Genomic DNA, 17,889 nt, shown 5'->3' on the forward strand with positions numbered 1-17,889 from the left:
CAGGGAAAGTGTCCTTCGGAATGCAAGCTAACAAAAGAATAAAAATAAAATTATCAATTTTTATTTTTTATTTATTTTAGGTAATTAAAATGTACCAATATGTCATTCCCTCCCTTGTCCCCACTGCTGATTTAAAAAAAGAAAAAAATTGTCTCTGAAATGAAATTTTTTTTTTACAAATTCGTGTTTTTTATTTCAGAATACTGAAATATAGAATTCAGAAAATCAATTTTATATTTAATTTCTGATAAAAAATATTAACACAGCACTATTTTAAACTTTGTCCCCAGTGTTTCGCGTCATTCCCTCACAACAATGTTCTTATCACCTGCAATCTTCTTAGAATAAAAATATTTTAATAAAAACTTCAGAAGTTAACAACTGGCATCATAGAACAAAATTGCAGTATGCTTCCATCTTCAACTTAAAGAAGCTTTGCTGTGGAATAAATTTGAATGAATCGAAGCAGGTAAAATTTTTTACATTTGTCATTCCCTCATGTCATTTTTAGAGTAAAATAAAATACAACTTCATCGAGAAAGTGGATAATTATATGTTGCTTTCTTGTATGAATATAATTGTATGTGATTGACTTCAGAAATTAATTAGGCCTAACTGTTATTTTTAAATTTCATTGAATTCGTCATTCCCTCACTAGTGTATAAAGTGAGGGAATGACGCTGAAGTGAGGGAATGATTAAAGATGAGTATATTATCAAATTTCTTTTTGTTCAATCGTGCCAGCCAATTTTATTTCCCAAACCTGTAAAAACTATTAAATATATAAGACAAAATTAGAATAAATATTAGATATACTTAGTATGTTATCATTTTCAAACTTTAGGTAGATGTAACTTAGATAAAAACATGTATTAAAATAAAATATCATTCCCTCACTATTAGTGTCATTCCCTCACTTTTTAAATAGTGAAAATAATTAATTTACTTATTAATTAATATGAAAAATAAATTAATTTATTAAATTAATTAATTTATTTATTAAATTAATTAATTAATTATTATAAATTAATTAATTATAAATTAATTATTTAAAAAATTAATTAATTTAAATATTAAGTATAATTCATATAATATATACTTTCTTTATAATGCCATTTCATATTTCTAATAATATAAAAAGTTTCAAAGCTTTTTATTCACTTTACTTTTTTGGGATTTTCTGAACTGAAAAATGACAGTTTTCGTGAGAATGACCCTTATATTAAAACCAGATGATTTAGAATAATTTTTTATGATTACAACAAAACTTGTGACTGACAATTAGTAAAACGGTTAAATCATGTTTAGAAATCTAGAATACAATTTTATTTAAATAAAAAAAGCAAGATTTCAGGAAAAAACTTTTAAAATTTTCTAAATGACGGTTATTAAACTTATAACGAGACTTATCACTTCTATTTTTTGTGATTAAGACTCATTATTTAATAATCTTAAGCAATTTTAAAAACATATTTCAATTGTAAGCTGTAGCAATAATTCAGAATTATCAAATCATGTAAAATCGTAGTGACTTGACCAGAAAAGATTACAAGTGCTTATTCTATCTCTTTTTAAATTTTTTTCAAGTTTTGAAACTAAATTGCACTTAAATACTGTAATTGTATCTTTTAGAGGCTAAAATTGTAATGTAATGGATTTTAGTAACATTAATTCGTATTCAAGATAAAAAGTTCATAGATTTAGTGCAAATTCAAATTCAAGATAACTATATTAACTATTAACAATTATAATAATTGTGTTTCGAATTAACATATCCGTATGCAATGCGTAAATTAATTATTATTAAAACAAATTAATTTACGTAAAATTTTAAATTGGTTAAAGGAAAGGTTTCAAATCAATGAGTACTGCTTGTTTGAAAGCATAAAAAGTACCACAGTACTTGGAAGTAGCACGTTGCTAAAATTATGCCATTGATCATGAAACTGTAGTGCTTTAACTTAAATGACCCCTTGGTCCCCAGTTGGACTGTTGCCAGAATTATTTGGATTACTAATATATATTATATAAATATTTTAGAATTGTTTTTTAGTAACATGCTATATTTACATAGTATCTTTTAGTATTAAGTGTTTCAGCAGATTAAAGTATTGCAAGTGCTTTTCACTTATTTAAATAAATTGAAATTAAGGAAAAATTAATCCGGAAAAAAATCAGTAGATTAATACAAGAGCAATCAATATCAATATTTCAAAACATTTGGAGAAAAAAATTAAAAAGAAAATTATAGAAAATATATAATCCAAACTATTTACTTAAGTTTTTGATGCAGTTGTATTTTGAGGAAAATGATTTCCTTTTGGTGAATTCTGTTTCATTATTATTTTAAATGCTTATAAACGCATAAGAAATAAATTACATATATTATTTTTAAAAAAACTGCAATTGAAACTTTTTCTGTGGGATAATAAATAGAATTACAATGCCATGAATCTATGCATATATGTAAAAATATGTATCTGTCTTAAAATTAAATATAAGTAAAATGTTTATAAATTGCGAAAAAAGTACACCTAAATTTTAAAATAAATGTATTTTAAATGTGGAATCAAGTTATTCAAATGTTTCAATTATTTTACCCTAATAAGAATTTTTTTTTTAAATTTCCAATCAATTATTTATTTAATAAATTCAATTAATAATAAAATTATTTCAAGCAAATTTGATTGTATACAGGAAAATATTTTTTTTGTAGTTTCTTTACATATACTTAAATTATGAAGAAAACAAAAAAATAAGCAGAAGTAATTTCTTAGTCAAAATCGTATCTAAATTTCAATCAGAATCGTAATTTTTAATGAGATCGTAATTTCTTTAAGTGAAAAAAAAAATACAACAAATATCCAATATTAAAAATGTAATCACTTTTTTTTAGTTAAAATTAATATAAAAAAAATTTAAAATATTTTTTATTATTTTTTCAAAATTTGCTATCCGCTTTTAACCATGAAAAAAATCTAGCTAATGTTTTGTTTTTTATGCCAGATATCTGCTTTATAGAAGTCAAAAAATTTTGAAATGTAAATCCCAATAAAATTTATCAATAAATCAATTTGCCAATGTACAATTTATTTATATTTTGAAATGGTTTCCATTGAGGAGATCAACATAATATTATAATAAATTTCAACCAGTGTTTGTAATTTCTTTTTTAAATTTATAGCCCATTTTTAACTAAGCAAGAGATAAAAGAAAAAAAATGTCACATTGTTTTGTTTTTATGCGAGATATTTGATCTGCAATGTCATTTTGGAAATATAAGGCTGTTTAAAATTCACCAACAAAATCAATTTGACGTACAAGTTTTAATCTGAATTGTACAAATGAAATTAAAATAACATCGTAATAAATTTTAATATTTTTCGCAATTTTTTTTAATGCTTAACATGTTTCGCATTGCTTTTTCAAGCAAAATATTTGGCCTGTGCAAATTATTTTGAAATATAAGGCTGATTCGAATTTGCATAAATGAAATCAGATAAGCCTATTTCTAGATCCGTCACCGTATCCACCTAGCAACATGGCGGACAGAGGAAAATGGCATCTTACTATCGATTAGAGTACAAGAGCTTGTATTTAAACGAAAATAATTAGAAGAGGCATTTTTTTGCGCATGTGCAAAGAAGGGGTGAGCACAAGAGAAATCGACCCCTTTTCGAATACGCATTCGAATTCAACCACTGACCACTGGGCCGCTAGAGGTAGGAACGGTTAATTTTTCGTTGCCAGTGGACATCTCTGCTAAAAGGAGGCAAGGTAGAAAGGCTTACCTGGATTTTTTTCGGGATCGGGAATTGGGAAAAGCCGGAAATTCGGGAGCACTCTCGGGTCGATGTTAACCCTGATTGGAAGACTGGATGAAAATGAAGTCGCCTTAGACTCATTACGCATGCTGGTGCCGGTGTTAAAGGAAATACTTTTTTTTTCATTTTCCTTTTTACTTTTATTATTTTTCGTTCTTTTATTAACACATTTCTTTTTGTTTTTTTTACTTCATTTCGCTTTCCTTTTTATTCGTCTTTAAGATTGTTCAAGAGTGTGTGGTTTGATATTGTCTCACTCACTGCAAGAACCTTAATTTTAAATCATCTAATAAAACTTTTCGGTTTTTCAATTAGTTTATTTTTAATCGATAGTTTTGATTGAAAGATTTTCTACATCGTTGATAAAATTAAGATTTGTTATTTAACTCGGATTGCTTTTTTTAAGGTCTTGACGAAGTATGCCGCATAAATACGATAGTAAGAAACAAAAAACCATGAAAAAAACTGATAATAATTTAAAAAACAAAATTTTGTTATTTTCGTTCATTAATATATTTCTTAATTACTGCAGAATAAATGAAGAATGTAATGTTTGAAAAATACTATTAGTTATACCAGTTATATGAAATACACAAATTACTCGATATAACAGATTGAACAGAAACATAACACTATATTTCTAATTATTTTCATTCATTAATTTATTTCTTTATTACTCTAGAGTTAATAATAAATGTAACGTTCGGGAAATGCTACATCAGTTCTATAATAACTCGAAAATTACTCAGAAATATAACAGATTGAACAAAAATATAACAATAATTTTAAAAATAATTTTTTAAACTTCAAGAAATAAAACCTCAAAAAAAAAACTGAATAAAAATTTTAAAAAAATATTTCGAGCATTCGTATTTATTTATTTTTTATATATTTTTCTATTTCTCGATTTAGAAATCAGCGTTTAAAAATTAGGTTAATTCTACCTTTTATACAAAATACGTTAAACAAAAATAAAAATTTCATAAGCTACTATAGAAATATTTATACTTGACTTTAAGAAAAAAAAAATAGTAAAAATAAATTGAAAATCCACTTTTATGATACAAAAAGACATGGTTTCCATATTCAAGATTTCTGCTATGGAATTCTATGGCAAAAAGGTATCTATAAAAGATGTGGCTAGCGATTTTCATGATTATTGTCGAGCATAAAAATAATGCAGAGAATATTTACATGGCGTAATCCGTAATGAGTAAGAAATAATAATAATAGTATTGATAATAATAATTATAACACTATTAGCTTCCATCTGTAGAAAATTTACAAAATCTCTAATGATAAGTAATTAAAAATTATTTATTAATGCCTTCTATTAAGTACATTCCATGTTATTAAAAATTGAGTACATTCAATACATTAATTAATCGCATATTTATTAATATTATCATCATCCAAAATTGACATTTTAGGATTATACATTTCTTCAACTGCTTCAAAGCTGTTAAATATTTGTGTAATAATTAAAACAAAATAAATATTTAAAACAGAGAATCAAAATCGGAAATTAACTTTTCACACTTAGTTACATACCCTATAGAGTTAAAAAAGATCAAATGTATTTTAATAAAAACCTATTTATTTCGCAAACTGCCTATGGCACAACCCTATTATATCACTACATCATGTATATTGCATTTCTTAATACTATTTTTTAAAAGAAATATATAAACCAAGATTGAATGAAACACATTTTTTATGATAACAAAGTGACAGGGGGTTTATATTTTATTTATTTGCATTCTGTTTAAGTATGTTTTATTTATTTGTATTTTTTATTAATATTTTACTTATGTTATTTACATTTTATTTATTTATTTGTATTCTGTTTATTTATTTATTTAAATTTAAACCAGAAAGGTGTAAGTTTTACCCATGTTAATGTCCCTTTATCGTCGCGAAAAAGATCTTGAATGGATTGGGTTGGTTGTCATTAACGAGGAATGGAATATGTTTAGAAAACGATTTTGCAATAAACATTTTTGATATTTTTAATGTCTTTTCTAAAAAGAAAACATAGAAGTTAATGGTAAGCAAATATGGGGTTATAAAACTGGAAAAATAAAAGGTAAAGCCCAATCGTAATAAAATAATTTCAATTTTGTCTGAAGCACTTAAAAAATATGACATTAATGAACAAGGCAAAAGGAGGACAATAAGCTTTTTTTTTCAATTCAAAATAAATTTCTTAATAATTTCTTAATAAACTCAAATATATAATAATTGCATTCGTTTCAACCTATGATTCATCACATGCGTACCTTTACTCATGGATATATTAACAAGATGCGTGAGCGTCCTAATAAAAACTGTTTTAGTCATTTTGAGAAAATATAATAATTAAATTCTTTAAAACTTGTAGTTCATAACATACGTTCATTCCGTATTGATAATTTAACAAGATATATGAGCGTTATAATGAAAACTATCTTAGTTATTTCGAGAAAATATAATAATTTCAATACATTATTTTCAACCTATGATCCATAACATTCCATAACATAATTTTCTACAAATTATTTTCTTATGGGCAGTGTATCAATCTCTAAAAGCGTCTTAATTAAAACTATTTTGGTTATTTTGGAAAAATATAACAATTACATTCTTTTTAACCTATGAACCATGATATACGATCTTTTATGTATAATGTAACAAGTGTGAACATCTTAATGAAAATTATTTTTGAGAAAATTATTTTTTAATAAAGTGCATTTAAGTTCAACTAACACAAAGAATTTTTAATAATGATTTAATAAGTATAGACATAAATAGTTTTATCTCAATATTAAATTTAAGATAAATATGAATTAAAAATAAAATGCTATCAATCATTTATGACTATACAAAAACATCTTGAGGATTGGTGCTTGCGCAGATTTTTAATGAGGAGAAGAGGGATAGCGTTATACTATAAATTGTAATAAAATTAAATATTTTATATGTATACTCTCAGTAAATATTTAGAATAATTAATTGAAAATAATTAATTGAGAAGAATGAATGTTTTTATTTAAATATATTTATGAGTAGTCTGACATGCACCGTATCTATAAATGTCATTAAATCGTTATTTTTTTTTTTTTTAAGTTCGTAAAATGTATAGCATATTCAGTTATAAATAAGTAAGTATCAATGCTGCTATTTTCAAAGAAAAGAAATAAAAATAGAGTTTCTTTTATGAGTAAAAGTTCTTTTAGAAACATTATTAAAAATTTAAATTCACATTTCAATTAATTATTAAATTAGTTCTTAGAAATATTGTTCTAAGTTCACTTTTAGTTGCAAGCAATTCTTAATTCATTATGTTATTTTTTAACTTTTGATTTCTTTGTTCTACAAATTTTAACAGCTACATCTACGATAAAGACTGCTCATATATATAAAGTAACTTAATTTACTTAATTAAAACTATTATTTGCCTTCACTTAAGAAAGCTCGGAAATTTTTTTTAAACATAACAAAAAATTTTACTAATTATTTTATTTCAACAAATTTTTATTTTCTTTACATTCTAAAACAAAATCTTGCTCAAATGTATTAGATTAGTAGAGAATGGTAAAAATTTTAAAAAGCTAAACTTATAAGTTTACTTTTTATTAGGAAAATTAAAAAATTTTTTTAGAACATTTATCAAGAAAACTATTTAAATACTATTTCATTGAAAAAAGAAAACTAAACGAATTTTTTGCAAGTGTTTTGCTAGTAAGTTTTATTTTTACAATAATATAATTTTTTTAAAAATTTATATACAGTTCAAACTAGTAAAATATCACTTTAATTTTAATTTGGTTTTGATTCTACTGTTATAATTTTTCACAAACTAAAAATCCTCGAGAATTTAATTGATGTATAAAAGATTTTTTTTGGTCCTAAAAGTTACTGCCAAAGTAAAAATATTAATAGTTTCTTTCCTTAAAAAATAAATTTTAACTGAAACTAAGAACATAAATTTTACAAAATTATCAATTTTTCAAAATACATGTTTCAAAACAGTAAAATAACACTTATACTCATTTTAAACATATTTTGACATTAATGTAAGTATTAGTATGAAACAAAAACTATTCTAAAATTATTACATTACTGTTCTTCGTTCTATAAGTTATTGCAAAAATATTGATGGTTTCTTACACCTTTGATTAAATTAATGAAACTGAAACTAAAACTAAGAACATAATTTTTACTTAACTACCTATTTTAAAGAAATTGTTACTCTACTGAACATGTAAATATTGATTGTTTCTTCCCTTTGAAAGGAAAAACTATATTTTAATTAAAACTAAGAATATAAATTTTACACAAATATCAGTTTTCTAAAATACATATTTAAAAATAGTAAAATACCACTTAAACTAATTTTAAATATATTTTGACACTACTGTTATTATTATTATAAATCAAAAACTATTCTAAAAATATTACATTATTGTTTTTCGTTCCATAAGTTATTGCATAAATATTGATGGTTTCTTACACCTCTAAATGAAATCAGATAAATGAAACTGAAACTAAAACTACGAACATAATTTTTACTTAACTATCTATTTTAATGAAATTGTTACTCTACTGAACGTGTTATTTAAAATACAACCTTTAACTCAAAATAGTAAAATATCACAATGCATAAAGAGACATTTTATCCAAAGAATTTAAATCGAAAAAGGAAAACTCGCGAAACAAAGTTTTCCAAAGTTCTCTCATATTTTATGTACAAGTTAAGAATGAAACTGAAATTTAAGCATTTCAAGAAAGAAAGCATTAAATTTACTTTCAGAAATTTTTTTTAATATTTTCCATATGAAGATGGTCACTTTTCCCTCAAACCACGTTTTACTTGGCGAAAAAACTCAGAAAAGTAAAGAAAACTTTTCCAATCTTTTTGTGCACTTTTTGAGCAATTTTCACGGCTTTCTAACATCTTAAGAGACAAAATGCGTAAAGTGGGGGCTCACAAGGGTTAAAAGAGGTTGTGCACTAGGAGAAGAAACGAAAAAAAAAAAGTTCAACAATGGGAAAAAATCACTGTTGCACCCAGCCGAAAAGTATTTTTGAGACTTTTTCAAGATGGTTGAAGGGAGGGTGGAGGTTCCAAAGTTTAGTTCGTCGTACCCGAGATGGAGTTAGAAGGAAGGGAAGAAAAAGAAAATAAAAAGAATGAAACAGTAGATAGGGTAGTTGAAGATAGCTCAAAAAAAGAAGAAACTAAAGAAAATTCAGTCCTAAGGAGCTGGATACTAGGAGAACAGGATGAGTAAATGATGAAGAGGAAAGAAAGAAGAAAGAAACGAACGAATGTTAGAAAAATCGAACGAAAGTAAAATGAGAAGTAGGAGGGCAGGAGACTGTCTAGAGTGAACGAAGAGAGGAAAAAAAACAACCTAGAAAATAGTCAAAAATAGAGAGACCACCTTAAAAAGAGTCTAAGTACAAAAAAAAGTATAGGAGGCTTTTACCGTGGGGAACACATCGAAAAAAAGAATTTTTTTTTTATCGTATACTCCTTATGTGTGTGTATATATATATGAGGTATAGGGGGGGGATGTAGAAAAGTCCTTCTACCCAATATCATCGTTGACTTTCGCTTTGCATTGTTGGTCCAATGGTAAAAGAGAACCGACCCAGATAGAAGAGGGGGGTTTAAAGCAAAATATAGGCGTGGCCTATATAAAGCGGGAATAATAACAACAACATATAAAAAAGCAGAAAATAGAACACATTAGGTAGGAGGGTGAACTAGGCTCTCGATATCATCTCAGAAAACGTTTAACTCGCACATTACACTTTTGTAAAACTTGTAAGAGCCATCCTCATAACGGTGTTATAACCTGATGGTAAGGAGGGGGCATAGATTCTCTACGGGCACCTTTATTACATTACCTTTCTTGCTTTTTGTTGTTGTTGTTATTGTTGGAGGAACAAGTTTAGACATGTACCTAGACTATATATATTTTTTTCTTTTTTTTTTCTCACACTTATGAAATAAACTTTCGCTGCTGTTTCTTATTCTGACGTCTTCTATCACGGTAGGTGTGTAAATATAACTCGCTTTTATGTGGCTATTGTGAAGGTGTTAGCTGTTTCGCTTCTTCATACTGATATTTCACCCTATGTGTGAAAGGAGTGAGTTGATTTGTGCGAATTTTACTTATGATTTGTTATTGCTTTATATAAACTGGTAGTAAATTTTATCCACAAGCAGATTAATGGGATTTTTCTAAGTACATTTTTTTAAATATGCTAATAACGCTAATGTTATTATGTCTCCTTAAATTGCATGAAGTAAAATAATAAAATAATTAGAAATTTTTAATGAAAAAGATCAGTAGAATCGACTGTTTGGATGTAGGAAGAAAGAATGATCTAAATTCACTACAGGCAGATTAAAAATTGCATAATATATAACCATTCTTACTTTTAATTGTTAATACTGAAGAACAAGTTTAAGCCCCTGTCTAGAATACACATATTTTTTTTTCTTTTTTTCACATTTATGAAATAAACTTTCGCTGCTGTTTCTTATTCTGACGTCTTCTATCATTTTAGGTGTGTAATTATAACTCACTTTTTAGTGGCTACTGTGAAGATATAAGCTGTTTCTCTTTTTTATACGGTTATTTTACCCTATGTGTAAAAGGATTGAATTCATTTGCTAGAATTTTACTTATTTGTTACTGTTTTATATAAAACTAGTAATGAATTCTACCCTCAAGCTGATTAAGGTGATTTTTTATATATACATTTACTTTACACTCATAATACTAATGTTATAATATCTTCTTAAATTTTATATAGTAAAACAATAAGGTAATTAAAAAAGTTTACTGTATCAAGGTCAGTAGAAATGATTGTTGGGATACAGGAAAAAAAAAGGACATAAATACACCACGGGCAGATTACAAATTGCATAAAACATTTTTTCACACTTATGAAGTAAACTGCTTTTTTTTTATCCGACGTATTCTAGCCTTCTATCATGGTGGGTGTGCAAATATTACTTTTTTATGCTTTTAATTGTTTCATTTTTCCGCTCTGATATTTTTCATTGTGTTCATTGTATGTTGACTTGTTTGATTCTAACATACAATTTGTTACTATGTTGAACAGGTGAGTTACAATTTCTGCTTAATAACTTTTATGCAAATTATATGAAATTTAAGTTTTATATTTATTACATAAAGTTTTCACAAGACAGTAATGTGATTTATTTTTAATTGCTTATGAAATATAAATAAAATCTGATAAAATTAGAGCTTTAAACGACAACAAGATAAATAAAAGATTTTGAATGAGCATTTATTCAAATTGTGAAACTCTAAGAAGTCAACACATATAATTTACTTTTAATACTATATAAGGCTAAATTAAAGTTTTTAAATTACTTAATTCATTTAGTATATTTTAATAGTGCTTATATTTTTGGATTTAAGGAAGATGTAATTTTTCAAAATGTTATGTCTTGTTAGACCGTTCTTAACATGTTTTTGCTGCATTGTTAATTTGATAACATCCTAAATAATTACACTGAATTACGAATATATTTCACAGACTTGCATAGATTATTCTGTAATTTTGGCTGGAAGTAAAATATTAATTCATGTATTGTTAAGTATTATTAAGAATTAAATTTTTATCACTGTGAATTTCATAATCACTTTTATCACATCAGTCAGATTCACATCAGTTAAATTGCAATAACTATTTTCTTAAAATTAATTCTAATAAAAATTCGCTGGTTCCGCTTTATCAGCTTATCGTAGATTATCTTTCTTTTCAGGAAATGTGCTTTATAGTTGCATCGTTACATTTTTCTTTAACTAGATGTAACTCCCTACGAATTTTATTTTATTCAATAGTCTCTTCTATTGAAATACTACTTAAAATTATTCCAGTAATTTGATAAATTTGCCCTCTAAGTTCAGGTTTTATATCATAAGGAAATTTTAAATATTTTTGCAATTTTATTTTTACGTACTCTAAAATAAATTAAACAAACTTACATAGATCTATTATGATGTAAAAAATGTAAAACTGATATGGCAATATTGTTAAAAATGGTATATTATCAAGTTCACAACAAATTTAGCAAAATTAAATGTATTTTTATATTTTTTTAGAGCTTTGACGACAATAATAAGAAAGTTAATTTTCAATTTAAGAAATATGTTTTATTGGAATTCAGAAATAAAAATAGTCAATAATAAATTAAACAAAAGGATAAATATATCTCGAATTTTATTTTGAGTAATATTCTTTTGAAAATACTTTATTGTACAATATATTTTGTATATATAAATATAATACTTTTCTACTACACTTATTTTACATAAACATAACTTTGAAATAGCTAATTCTTTAAAAAAAAGTAACTTCATAAACACTATTTTTATTATTAAAAATTACAGAAATTTAAATCTCTTTTTTACAAGTAAAAAAAGTAGTTCGAAAGAATCATTTAGATTTTAGAATTAATTTATATTTTACACCCTAGCATAACATATCCTGTACATATTAACATAACATATCCTGTTTTACATATTTCTTTTTATTTATTCTATTCTCATTAGTTTTCTAATAATATTTATGCATAAGCGGCCATCTCCAAAGTGCTTCAGTATAGCTATTTTTTTACTGTTTCATGAAAAATTTCATTTCTAACTTATTAACATGCCTCTTAAAATGTAAACTAAATATTAACTTAACTAAACTGGTTATGTAAAGTGTTTATATATAAAAGATTAAAGATGCATAGTAGGCCGTATTTTCTAATTATACAAAGGGTGTTTTCTAGAGTGTTTTCGATAAAGAACAACACGACTTAACAAAATGAGAAAAAATATAGTTAAAACTACCAGAATATAGTAAAGTTTACTGTATTTCTGACTCCATGGATATACCATAGAGTTCAGTCATTTTTACCAAAGTGCTTTGGCAATGATTTTGGTAAAATTAACATTAAAATATGGTTTATATAATATGTGCTAAAATTTGGAAATTTTGGAAGAACCCCCTTTTTTTGGTTCAATTTACCCTTCAGTTTTGTATTTTTTGTAAATGCGTGGTAATGAGAAGCATAATTTTGAAAGTCAGAATTTTCAGTAAACCGTTACCGTTTGAAAGGAAAAAATTACCAAATGAATGGTTTAAATACTGTACATTTAAGTTTTCATTACCAGAATTGTGTTGTTTTGTTTTCCTCAGAAATGTCACTAACATATAGTATGGCAATTTCACCACAATTTTTTTTCTATGAGCATGTAGGTGTAAATGCACGGCAGAATATCTCTGTGTCGATTCAAATATTATGTCATAATATTGTGAATAGTTATTTCATAAATGAATCTAACTTGAGAAAAAAATGTCTTTTAATAATTTGTAAGAAACTTTTATATTATATTATTTCGATAAATAGATGTATAATAAAAATACATGCCTAATAGCATCCTTTAATTATTAAAAGAAACTTCTGTTTCAGAAAGTGATGATACCAAGGAGTAGTATGTTACTAAGAAGTGTAGCTATTACCTATAATGTTTGGGGTATTAAAAGTGTTTTGAAGAAACTTTTATATTATATTATTTCGATAAATAGATGTATAATAAAAATACATGCCTAATAGCATCCTTTAATTATTAAAAGAAACTTCTGTTTCAGAAAGTGATGATACCAAGGAGTAGTATGTTACTAAGAAGTGTAGCTATTACCTATAATGTTTGGGGTATTAAAAGTGTTTTGAAGAAACTAAACAATTAACTTTTCTGCAAATTAATTGTAAAAAAAGAGCATTGTTCTGTATTTTTTTAATCCCACATAATTTGACTTCCTTTTTAACAAAGAATTATTATTGTATGTTAAATGGAAGTTTAACAAAATAGGACCGCTGAGGGAATCTTACATATTAGTTATTACTAATTACTAAGCAATCTAAAGAAACAATAATGTTTAAACATAAATTTATATTCCTTTTAAGATACAAGGCAATACAAGGACAATAACAAAATGATTTAATATCAAATAAGATAAATTTCAATAATTTATGATATGAATTCAAACAAAAAACTTCTAATCTATATGCGAAACATTCATTACAATTTGTGACAAAATGTTTTAATCGAATAAAAAGGATCGTACGAAATTTTTATAAGCAGTTTTAATAAGCTCCATTAAATTCTTTAAAACATTATAAATATAAAAATATTTTAGTTATGTCACAGCTCATAAAGTAATAAAGTAAAATTATAAAGTAATAAAGTAAGGTTACATAAAAAAATAATCACAGTAAAGTAAATCACAAAATAATCCCAAAGTAATAAAATAAACTTTTTTTAATAATTTTTCCCGAAACATGAAAAAAAACTTAACATTTCTGTGTAATAAAATTATCTTATAATAAATATCACATATAAAATAATCATAAAAATCATATAATAAAATTTGTAAGAAAGTATTGTAATCTCCAATTATTGCAGAAACCTTTGCTGAATACTTTTCTTTAAAATATAGTATTTTACATACGACATAACGACTCGTAATTTCTTCACCAAAAATCATTATTTCCTTAAAGTTATTAGTTTCACGAATTTTAAATTTAAAACAAGATATGTTTTTAAACAATTGAAGTTTATGATTCAGTTGCTCCATAAGAAAATATTATATCATAAAAATAGTTTATTATGATTCGTCTTTCTAAGTTCTAAGTTCTTAGAAATAATTCTAAGAAACTAAAGAGGTAATATGTTACTTAAGTATAAACTTCGAACTTCTCTTTAAAAATATACAAATTGAAAATAACAGTCGATTTGTTTCAGACTTAAAAAAGAGGAAACAAAAGTGATTTGAAGTATAAAACGTATAGTTGCCAACGAAAAATGAAAAAATAAAGGTGCAAATAAAGTTTTGAATCAAGTAAACACTGAAACTGTTTAAAAAACACATTTGTTTTAAATTTTTTGTATTCATAAAATTTGACTGAACACTGATAGGTGCTGTTTTAACTAACTTTTGAAATTTTCTTTTAAGATCTCAACTGTAACATTTTTTACCTTTATCATTTCTGAAGTATGATAATAATTTTATTTTAGCTATGTCTTATGATTTATTTTAGCATCTACAATTAAATAAAATCAAAGTCTTGACAAACTTTTGATAAAAAAAAATTCGTAGTTTTGTTATTATTTGGCAACTAATGTTATTTTAAATAACAAACTCTTAACTTCACAATATTCTTTATCACTCTTCCAAAATCCCTATGTCCTCAGGAAAATATGTTCAGTGTTGAGTTATAATACTTTAATAAGGTGTATAAAAGCATCATATATCCATTCAATATGTATCATAGTGTCATGCAATGCAATTTTAGAAATGCAAAAATATGGTTCCTCCTAACACCATATTAAGGTTTCATCCAATTTGAATGATAATATGATTCAATACCATCTGTGATTTCTTACAGTTAACTGTGTATTTTTATCATTAGTTAAAAGCTTTTCGATGCTTTCATTTCAATATTATTTTACGCGGAGAAAAAGCGAATGGTTAAAACTACCCAAATCTGGTAATATTTACCATAGTTCCCTTCTTTATGGGAACATCTATGAATTTGCTTTACAGTTTCATATTTTTTATTAAGCATTTGGTATGAAGAACTATGACTTTAAAAACTAAAATTTTTGGTGAACAGTTACCAAATGAACTTAAAAATTACCAAATTAACGGTTTCAATACTGCATATGTTGGTTTTCATAACCGGAATATACAGTACGGTAATTTTTCAGAATTTATTCTACGTGTAAATGTTAATTTTATTGCATTTCAAATTTTTCAGAAAATCAAGATTTAAAAAGGGAAGTAAAATGCATTCGAATCAAAAATTGATATAATTGATAAGTAACTGTTTAAATACTGTATATGTTGGTTTTCATTACCAGAATATACAGTACAGTAATTTTTCTAGAATTTATTCTACGTGTAAATGTTAATTTTATTGCATTTCAAATTTTTCAGAAAATCAAGATTTAAAAAGGGAAGTAAAATGCATTCGAATCAAAAATTGATATAATTGATAAGTAACTGTTTAAATACTGTATATGTTGGTTTTCATTACCAGAATATACAGTACTGTAATTTTTCTAGAATTTATTCTACGTGTAAATGTTAATTTTATTGCATTTCAAATTTTTCAGAAAATCAAGATTTAAAAAGGGAAGTAAAATGCATTCGTATCAAAAATTGATATGAAGCTATTATAAATTATTTTATAAAGAAATTGTTATTCTGTTACTTTTCTTATGGCAGCGTAGCATTTGACTTTTTACATTTTCTTCGCGTGTTATTGCTTTCGAATCCTTCCTTTTTTATATATATTTTTCTCTTTTGAATTTAAAGAAGCAGAAACTAAATCTATAGTGCTGTTGAAGCGAAGAGAAACGCAGAAGCCGACAAAAGATAGGGAAACTATGGAAGAGAAATGGGGAAAAAATTGAGACAGAGAAGAAAAAAAAAAGAAGAAAAGCTTAGGGATTTTAGTGAAAGAGAGGGGTGAAAAAAGAAAGACGAGGAGAAAATGACCCGAGAAAATCGTATCATAGGCCTACCTGCTTACCAATGCGAATATATGTGAACTTAGCTTTGCTAGTTTTAGTTTTGCCTTAAAATATATTCTTAAAAATTGTAAAATACAAAATTTTTTAATAAAAAACTCCAATAAATAAAAATAATTAATTATTTAATGATATATGAGAATAATTATTTGTAACCATAAAATCCATGTATTTTAATTTTCTAAATATTCATAAAAAATACCACTATTAGATTAAAAAATCAATCAAAATTTATTCAGTCAAATGTATTCTTATTTTGTTTTGTATTTATTTATAATATTGGTATCAAAACTTATGAGTGTAGGCGGCATATTTTAATGTTTCTAGATTAGTTTCCTCACTTTATGAATGAATTAATTAATAGTTAAACTTAAATTTGAATTAAAAATATTTTATGAGGCCATTATTCTACCATTCAATCATTTTATATGGTATTCCTTTTATGTGGCATTCTGAAAATAAATGCTCAATTTTTTCTTTGATTTTAAATTAAATGAATTGGTAAATTTTATCAGTCCAATTCGACTAACCAGTTTAAATTATTATTCATAGATATAACATTCTATTATATAAAAAAAATATCTGTACATGTGCCATGTGTTTTGTTAGTAAGAAAGAAAAAAAAACACATATTAGTCTCTACGGACAGAAGGCGTATGTTTGTAAAATATCATGTGAAATAATATTTTTATCTTTCATTTTGTCACGCTATGCAAGAAATATTCAAAAATGAAAATCATAATCAAATAAAATACTTCAATATTTTTTTAATTCAAATTAAGTTTTCAGTCATTATTGACTAATTAAATGTATGATTGTACATATGAAGCCATTGTGTAAACCATAGATTGTTTTTTACTAATTTTCTTTAGCTTTTTCTTTTTTATAATTATTCTATCTTCTGATCTTAAAAACAAACTTTTGAAAGGACATTTATAGATGACATACAGTTTGTGTAAATCATTATTTTGTTTATTTATAACAATGGGGATAATTTTCATCATCAGGATTAAAAAATGTCCCATTATCATTTAAATTTAAAAAACAATAGCTTATTTGCAGTAATTTATTTCGTATTCAGTTATTTTTATACGCAATTATTTTTATATGTGATCAGAAACAAAAAAATGAAGAAATGAATGCAGGAGATGGAAGTTGTTGACTTATAATAAAAATACGTATAGAACAAATAGAATTCTGTGAAAGCATTAATCGATTTTTAAAATTTGACAAAATTTTGAAAATAATTTTATTAAAAAAAAATTTTATGAAAAACTTTTTCATTAGATATAACTCTCTATTCCTGTCATTAACAGCATGAAATACTTGTTTAAAAAAATTTTCTTCATGCTTGCTTTGGAAACTAAGAATCAAAAATTTCATCTAATAAAAGAACATTTGAAATGAAATAATGTTAAGGCTTTGATTTATTACGAACTTTCATTGTCAAA

The 17,889-nt window shown here is 24.9% G+C and overlaps 1 long non-coding RNA gene across 1 annotated transcript in view; it reads right to left on the minus strand.

The window, feature by feature from the left end:
- The window catches only part of LOC107438165 (uncharacterized), a 168,533-nt gene extending 164,592 nt beyond the window's left edge, over positions 1-3,941 (minus strand). The window contains exon 1 of the long non-coding RNA XR_006226529.3: positions 3,792-3,941. This is a non-coding gene — a long non-coding RNA (uncharacterized LOC107438165). The remainder of the gene's footprint in view (positions 1-3,791) is intronic.
- Positions 3,942-17,889: the final 13,948 nt, after the last annotated feature.

The sequence above is a fragment of the Parasteatoda tepidariorum genome, chromosome 10 (genome assembly GCF_982258835.1).
Source record: "Parasteatoda tepidariorum strain Cologne lab strain chromosome 10, Ptep-v5.0, whole genome shotgun sequence".
Taxonomy (NCBI): domain Eukaryota; kingdom Metazoa; phylum Arthropoda; class Arachnida; order Araneae; family Theridiidae; genus Parasteatoda; species Parasteatoda tepidariorum.